Below are 9,051 nucleotides of genomic sequence, written 5' to 3'. Positions count from 1 at the left end.
TCTAGATACGCACAGCATGGCATCGTTCTCTCTCCAACAAAAACAGTTGCAGAAGTGGAAAATGGTTGCATGATTACACGTCCCTGGTTGCAGCAAGTCAAAAACACAAGCCATGTAATCAGGCAACCACGTCTACGAGTAGGTTTTGCTGTGTTGTTGTGATCATAAAATTGAGCGTTTTTTTAGTCAACATGTTCCTCGCGGTGTAATCACTAGCCAGGAGCCGCTTCCAACAACATGAGCTGCGGATTGGAAATTATTCTGGTGGGGACGTAAAAAACAACATTGTAGGGTAAAAAAGAACATGGATTCCTTATATTACATTACCTTCCATGATGTTTTACCAAACACAATCCAAGGGTAAAACATTCTTCAGCCCTCACCTTCATTAAGGAAGAGTTCATTAACACAACCTGACTACCCTGTTCACAACGGAGCCCCAGCCCAGCCTCCCAACTCACCCTGCTCAGTTGACTGCATTATGCTTTAAGATACAAAGAATTTCAGCTTGAGTTCGAAAAGTGCGATGATGCAGAAATAGAATATTCGAGAAGCCCGCAGGCTAACCATTGAAAGTCCAGCAACCTTCTAGCAACTCGGAAGAAGGAACAACTAAAATTATCCTTCCAAAAATGGACAAAATCAAAACCGTGATCATAGCATACTCCTCTTCCAAAGAAGTTAATCCAGGTTTTAAATCCTTTGTTTCCTTTTTTGAGAATGTCAATTTATTTGAATGTCTGCTTGCACTGAAAAATACATCAAAGCCTACACATCTCAGCTAGACACAGAACCACCTAGAAAATTTACAGATCTTCCATCAGATTAAAAGAAAAGGGAAAGGTTATCAAGTGCCCAATTTGCACCTATTTCCTGAACATTACTCATGAAGAAAGTTGAACGCGCTGCTAATTCTAGTTCTCCAACTACAATGATGGTACATAACTCTAGAAAAAGCCCAAAGATTCGATCCCAGAACCGATAAATTTTAAAACATAATAACACCACATCCCAGGGCTAGAAAAAAACCCAAAGATATGATCTAGAACCGATAAATATTAAAATATATTAACACAACATCCTAGGGCTACAAAAATTTGGGCTGGGAATACAAATCATTACCCAAAGATTAATCTAATTCTGTTCCTTCAACTAGTGAATGCTTGTGCGTGCAAGCAACAGTTTGTAAATATCCGAAGCTGTGGGACGGTCGGCTGGATTTTCCTTGGTGCATCGACAGAATAAATCAACAAGGAATCTCAATGTTTCAGATTGAGCCTCAGGTCCCTCCGGATTTGAGCCAGAATGAGTAACCAAATGCTCGTCCATGGACCCCAATGCCTCCAGCTCATCACTTAGTGGTGGTCGTTTACCTGACTGCTTATGTCAAGACCAAACAATAAAAGAAAACGATACAGTTCAAGACCAGAGGTGGCAAAATCAAGCAGATTAAAACGCTAATAGCACCATGGGAAAATAAAGATGTTACTGATTCACCATGCAACAGTGAAATGGTAACACTAGAAACTTTTGCATCTAACTGTTATTTACGCTCTATTATCCATTGGAAAGTTTCAGTGTATAGAGTGATGTACCTGTAGAAGCTCATGTATGCGCGATTCAGGTAAGCCAGCATACGGGGCCTGTAAAGTCAACAATTCCAGTAGTAGGCATCCATATGACCAAATGTCCACTTCCTACAACAAAAAGAGAAATCCCATCACAATTCATACTATTAACTTGCACAAACTAAAGCATATGCAACACAGATGGGGCCATAGCCCAGCACAAATTCATTGAAAAGATTGTACATAATCAACAAAGTCCATCTTGTAAGTTCTAGCCAATGCTGATACATTTGTTATATTGATATCAACATTTGAATCAGAGATTGCAATTATAGAACTCAGTGGCATTTTGGGAAATCAGAAATTTGAATCCTGCATCAGATGTTATGCAAAACCCAGTTCCTCAAAAGCTGGTATATGCTGATGATAAGTCTGTTAGAATGTATAGCCAGTCCAAACTCAGAGATAAACCCTCCATTTCTTGAATCCAGCACATTCTACATTTTATGTAAATAAGTACAGAACAGCATAAGTAATGACTAACTTCATGCTTCATTGCAGTTGATAAACAACATTTGAAAGGCTACGCTGGTGTTAATATACAGCTGTTGCATCCCTTCAGCCTTCAAAGGCACTTTCTCATATCTATCCACAATGTTGCTAATAATCGCAAAAGATCCTCTCCATTCTCAATTCAAGGTAATGAAAGCTAGATATGCATGGCTTTTTATTTTACAGGCATGTGTTTTTAATTTTATTTTTACATCATGACTGATAAAAATTGCTCTCATTCCAAACATAGAACTTTTACAGAACCCACACAACTGTTACAAAAATTATACTCAGGAGAAGAAATAAAAGTCAAGCACTATGAATTATTGATGTTAAAAATCTTTTTCAAACTGACAGGAGAAGCACCATACCAGACCATAAGTGTTGCATTTATCCATTGTCCGCAAAACCTCAGGTGCCATCCAGCGCGGCGTTCCTACACAAACATCAGGAGGTGCAATCCCTCTATGAGCAATACAACATGTATGCAAGAAAGACTTGCGTGGCACGGCTCTGTCAAAATCACAGAGCTTCACTACAGGCATGCCATCAGCTCTCTTATTATCTAAATCAATCAAAATGTTTTCACTTTTTATGTCACGATGAATTATGTCTTTGGAGTGAATCTCTGCCAATGCACATGCAACATCTCGTGCTATACACAATGCCATTTCCACCGGTACATGCTTCTCGCCACTTTTAGATACCTCTTCTAAATAATTCTGTTGCATCAAGAGAACAATAATCAGCAAGAAATATGTGGAAAGCGATCAAATAACTACATAAGATATACAATTAAGCTCAACCATGTCTCGGTCATAAACTAGTTAGCAAGCTATGTGGATCCTATTTCTCATTGGCATACTACCAAGGCCAAACCTTTCTGTGATGTTATTATACTATTATATGAATTTTTGAGTGTTGAGGAATGAATGACATGTGGCTTCTTAATGCTTAGGTGCTAGATGAAGCTTTGAATGGCATGTGGCACAAAGTTGAGGAATATGAGGGTTTAAATGTGTCGGTAAACAGTTGGTTTTTAAGAGCAATCTTGAAATGGTATGACTCTTTTTTTTCAGATTAGGCAAGTCTATAATATAGTTCACGTAGACTTTTAAAAACTAATCCCACTTCCCATACCATTTAAACATTTTATTTCAGTCCCTATATTTAAAAATTTACTTAATTACTTGCATATTTCTGAAATTTAGATGATGAATGATCATAAGATCATAATTTAGTTGTGGCTAATTATCAAAACCATGCATGAATATTATAAGTTGATTTTACTAACATGACATGTTTGATTAAGCCTATTTTATATTATACTATTAAGGTTATTGATTGGATAATGAAAATCATCTAAACCGGGTTCACAAGGTGAGCAAATTGAAAAGAATAAGAGGCAGGAAAACAAAATAGATTTGATTGGATAAGGAAAAAATAAGTCTAACATGCAAAGAAAAAAAAATAAAGAAAAAAGATCAGACATATTTTGTTGATTGCTTTTTTAAAGATGGCGTGAGACTACATAGTTTTTACAGAATTATTTAGTTGCTTCATAAAAAAAAAAATTGTAATGACTAGAAGTAATGAATGATTTGTAACTATGCTTTGATTCTTCGTGGCAGCCCCAGGCAAAACTAGGGCATGTAACTAGTTCTGATACTATCATGTTTTCACCTGCTGACTAAAAATAATAGAATAAAAATTACCTTTAAAGACCCCCCATCAACATACTCCATAAGAATTACAGACTGTAATATGCGACGTTCTGGATTTCCATCTTCTGATGGAACCCACTTTGAAGATAGCTGGTGTCCATACATTTCAACTATGCAAGAGTGTTGCAGAGCACCTAAAATTCTTACTTCTCCGAGACAAATATACTCAAAATTCCTAATTTCATCTGCTGACGCCTCACATGCCTCTAAAGTACGCACCTGCAGCATCAGAAAAGTTCATTAATTAGTGCCTGCAATCACTGGATGTTGTTAACAGGAATCTTTCTGCTTAAGGCAATACAAGCCACTAAAGGCTGAGCGTACCTTTGCTGCAGCTTCAACCGATCCAAATTTGCACCGAATAAGAGTACTGGAACCCACCTTTTCTATCTTGTCAGAAGTTGAAATGGTAGGAAATGAACAACCAGGACCAGGAACGCTCTCGGTTGAAAGGGGAACTTTAGTCCGACTAAGAGGAATGTACCTGTAGGAAGGCAAAATTCATGAGAATATAAAATAAAATGCACAAGCAGACAAGGAGTAGACATGGACCAAGAAGACAATCTTATTCTTGGAGGTTGTTTGGAGAACAATTACTTAGTTTGTTCCAGTAATTGAATATGCATTGAACACTGAACTTTCATACAGTGTGTGCTTTGCTCTTTCATTTCTTTCAGAATCCCTCGAAATCTCTGTTTATTTTATTAGATAAAAAAAACAGAAGATACCATTATGAAGTGGCTGTACAAAAGATAACTTGAAAATAAGTCATACTCCAAAACAGAAAAATAAGACAAAACACAAATCAAAATAAAGGGCGTTCCAATCTTTTAACAATGATATTTCAGCTGGAGTGCCCTTAAAAGCACCTGCCACATGATAGATAGGACATGGCAACACTAGATCAAAATATAACAAATCTTTAAATAGCACTAGAACAAAGCTACTAATTAATTATGCAAAAGGTTTCTGCTCATACTCCATAAATTCTTAATTGTTTAGTTTGTGTTGGGAATGGGGTGAAAACAGTGGTGGTGAGTTATTAGGAGTTAGTTTCAGCGTGTAAATTCTAAGGGGGGAATTTTTTGAGGGTGTAAAAATTTATTTTGTTTGGTAACTTTCTCAAATCACTTGCATATATTAATAATAATTAACACCCATTCTGTCTCTTCCAATTTCGTTTGTGCTCTTCAAAACACTTGTCTTTTTCTTGTGTGAGTGGCAGATTTGTCATATAGGAAGCTGGAGACAGGTTGGATGAGATTACAACATACCAGGTGAAGATGACAGTTTTTTATAGATGGAGGAGATTGGGCTAGGATAAGGCATTAAGCAATAGGGAAGTTGTGTCAAACAAATCCAAGAATTATGTGCTGGATCTCTGTTTGAGAGATCATAAAATATCGCTAGGGCTGGATGGGAGACAGAGGAGAGAGAATGCAGAGAGAGAAAGGAGCATCAAGTTAGAGGAAAGGGGGTCCAGCGAGAGATAAGAGGGTCAATTTCAAAAAAAAAAAAAAAAAAAAGCAAGAGTAAATCTTATAGCTGATGGCTAGGGAGTAATGTTTCACCCCATTTTTTGGAGGTAAAAGTTTAACCCGCAACAATTTGTTTTACCAAACAACGCTAAAGGAGGTGAAAGTTTATAGGGATAGGTTTTCACCTCCCACCAAAACATAACTTTACATAAAAATATTCACGCCAGGGCAAAATCAATGTTGTGTGATATTATAGACTTGAGCATATGAATTAAACTATAGCTTCCACATGCACAGCATATTGGATGAAACAACATTACCATAACCACTTTGAATAGCAGGACTAACCTGCAAAAATATTCTGGATCTGTCTCCTCTCTGATATCATGTGGATGGCATGCATCCACCACCATCCGGATCAATGAATCACCCCTCCTTCTGAGAATGACATTCCAGGCATGCGGCATGAAGTCCAAGTAACCCCTGACAAGTTCACAAGGTATTGGAGGATCCATGCGGTCACATAGATACTGGAGTAATATCAGTTTTATTAGATCAAAATAACCGAAAATGTAGCGCAAGGAACATAAACATTCAATAGGTACTATAGAAATGAGATGCATGACAAGAAATACCTTCATTAGCAAGGCTCTGTGTCTGCAAACACCAAACTGCAAGCTCCCTAAAGGAATCACAATGGAGCCTCGTCTTGCTTTAATAGATCGCAAAGATCTCTCACAGAGATCAGAGAAAATAATATCTTCTACAGTTTCCAAAGCTTGTTTACCAGCTGAACTAATACTTTCATTGTTTCCAGTTGGGCATGTGCAAACAAAAGGCTTCCTGTAGTTTGAACCAGACACTGCTTTTCGAGTCCTTTCAAGAGCACCACTTCTATCACTGCCCCCAAAATGATCAGAAACAAAAAGTGAAAGCAATGAAGCAATCTGCAAGTTATCAACAGCAACCTTATTTCTCTCCTTGGTAGAACCATTTAATCTCTTAAAACGAAGCACCAATGCTTGAGCAGAGAGAGCTACTGCATCCAACTGTTCATCCTTCTCCCTAAAAGAAACAATAAGTAAATAAGGTCATTCACACTAAATAAACATTATCCAAGCACAAAATAATAGAGCAATTGTGAATCATATGAAAATGAGGTCATGAATAAGAGTTGACCTGTCCAAAAGAATGACCTCACGTGAGTCAAGAGGCAAAATTTGCTCAAAATCTCCTCAGTGGCATGAAAGGTCGGTCACGTCCTGCATCATAAAAGCCATCTGGTAGTTGGTCCTCAATGCTGCAAAATGAATGTTCACTATATTTGCGGGACAAAATTGAGCTATCTTCTGTTGGTCTCCGACATTTGCATGGCTTTGGATTATCAATATCCCTATCATAATGCCTTTTTGACTTGTAAGTGATTTTGGATTTTTCTGAAGATGAACTTTCATCCTGACTAGCAGCTTCATCCTGTGTAGAGGCTAAAGTTCATCTTGCACGCAACATGCTTCTTCCTCACTTTTATTTATAGACCCAAGATCGCATGAGCAGCTTTCCACAGAAAAACCATTTTTTGAGCTGATTTTATCATCTTCAACACTAGTATGCAGATTTTCTCCTTCAGCTTCAACAGAAAGTTCAACTTTTTCATTGTCATCATCCACACCTACAACTTCTGATGTGCCCCCTTCATGCACCTCAGTGGTAAGGACATCTAGATTGTTTGATTTGAAACTTTCACTTTCCTTTAGAGCCAAAGCTTCAGCACACCCCTCACCTTTCCACTTCCTACTGTTGTTTAATCGTTCTTGACGAGCTTTTTGCTGCAAATAATGGCGTCTTTTTCCAACGCTTACTAGACCTCCGAGATGCAAATGACCTGTTTGATGAAGGCCCAGTCACTATGCTTGACATAGAATGATTGGAACCTGCATCGCATTCTTGATCATCAAAAAGTTCATTTGAGACTAAAGTAGAGACGAAGCATAAAAAACCCATAGATATCTATAACTAAAAAACTTTTGAAGTGCATAAAGAGAGAAAACTCATAAGTCCTCACCATTACAAGAAAACTTTCTGTCATCCTCCTGAAAGGAGGTTTCGTATACATCCATTTCGACTGATGAGCTAATGAACTCATCATTTGACAAGTCCTTGCCATTTCCTTCCAAATTGCAGCATATCCATGAAGGTATTTGACAACAACTAAGAAGCTTATTGTACTAGAAAATAATAAGCAGTAAGAAGATCAATAAACATGTTAGGTTTTGGACATGCAATCTTTGCACCCATGAAAGCATAAAAATTTACAGAGCTTAAGCAATTGATTATCCTTCCATTACAAAAGTTTGCTGACATATCAAAATGATTATAAAATGAAATAAATGCATGGACATCATGTTCTTGATATCAAGAATGAACTATTGCGGCCACCATTTGACATGGCTATGAGTACAACAGCCTAGGAGACGTGATGGATAAAAGATCTAATCACACCAAAAAGCCAAAGCCATTGAATGCTTTAAGGGTATTATAACTTTATTGAAGAGCACTAAAACTAGAAAAGGAATGGAAAAAAAGAAGCAGAAGTTAGCATCACAAAAGAAAGAAAGATAAACCAACATAAACCTGATTAAAAAAAAATAGAAGTGTGTGAATTATAGATGTTCTGATGGAGAAACAGAATAAACATGAATGAGAGGTAATGTGATAGGAAAGTGGATATTTAACATTTTGACAAGAGATATGACCCCTGAACAAAAGAACAGCCCTTTACCGATAGCCAACCAGAGGTCTAGGGTTAAGGTTAGTTATGAAATAGTTTAAAGTTGCTTGATGCAAAAGGTTTGGATAACATGTTCAGTAAAGTAGCGATAGCATTTGTTTTGAGTCATATTAAGTAATATTCTGGAGAGCAAAATACTACATCTCAGAGCAATCAATGAACTGAATGTTGGGAACCATAAATGCTTGGAAACTGAAAGTAAATCACAACCCACCCTAAAAGTTCTGTGAAAGAAATGGACCTTTGTTTGCTTATAGAAAAATACCTGAAGATTTAGATACTGGAGGTTATGCATTGAAGTAAGTTCAATAGATCCCAATGATGTCAGCCTGTTATTTGAGAGGTCCAAGCTCTCCAGTAATTGCAACGAGGACAAACTTGAAGGTAGTTCGACTAACTTATTATTAGATACTTTCAATGATATCAAGGCATTTAAATAGGTTATTTCATTTGGCAGACTCTTAATCTTGTTGAATGAAAGATCCAAGAACTCCAAATTACTTAAGCAGCCGATTTCAGGAGGAAGATATCTGCATCAAAAAGTACATAATCAAATCTCTCTTTCCATATTTCAACAATCTGATAAACAGTAAGTAGCTAACTAAAGTTGTGAACTTATATTGAAGAACTTCATCTTTACAGTTTAACATACAACATCTCAGAAATGCTGAAGACCAAAACTGGATTTCATTTTTTATTTACTTGGAGGTGTTACACACAGAACTACAATATTTGGCCAACAGTTTAGATAGTTTCCAAAATTTGAGTATGGGTAACATTAAAGATTATGCGCTGTGTACCTTTCCAAAAAACATAATCCATACCAATTGTGTTGTTTAACCTATCACTTTAATGCAATTCTGCTCCCAATTTTTTTTGCTCTCACTCCTACCTTGATACTTTCTACCCGTTAACCTTCAACTATTTCTTCAACACTTCAA

The 9,051-nt window shown here is 36.9% G+C and overlaps 1 pseudogene; it reads right to left on the bottom strand.

Annotated features, from left to right (window-relative positions):
• Positions 1–782: 782 nt before the first annotated feature.
• LOC118041852 (uncharacterized) lies at positions 783–8,744 on the bottom strand (annotated as a pseudogene).
• Between the last annotated feature and the right edge of the window lie 307 nt (positions 8,745–9,051).

The sequence above is a fragment of the Populus alba genome, chromosome 8 (assembly GCF_005239225.2).
Source record: "Populus alba chromosome 8, ASM523922v2, whole genome shotgun sequence".
NCBI lineage: Eukaryota > Viridiplantae > Streptophyta > Magnoliopsida > Malpighiales > Salicaceae > Populus > Populus alba.
This window is presented reverse-complemented; position numbering and strand designations above follow the sequence as displayed.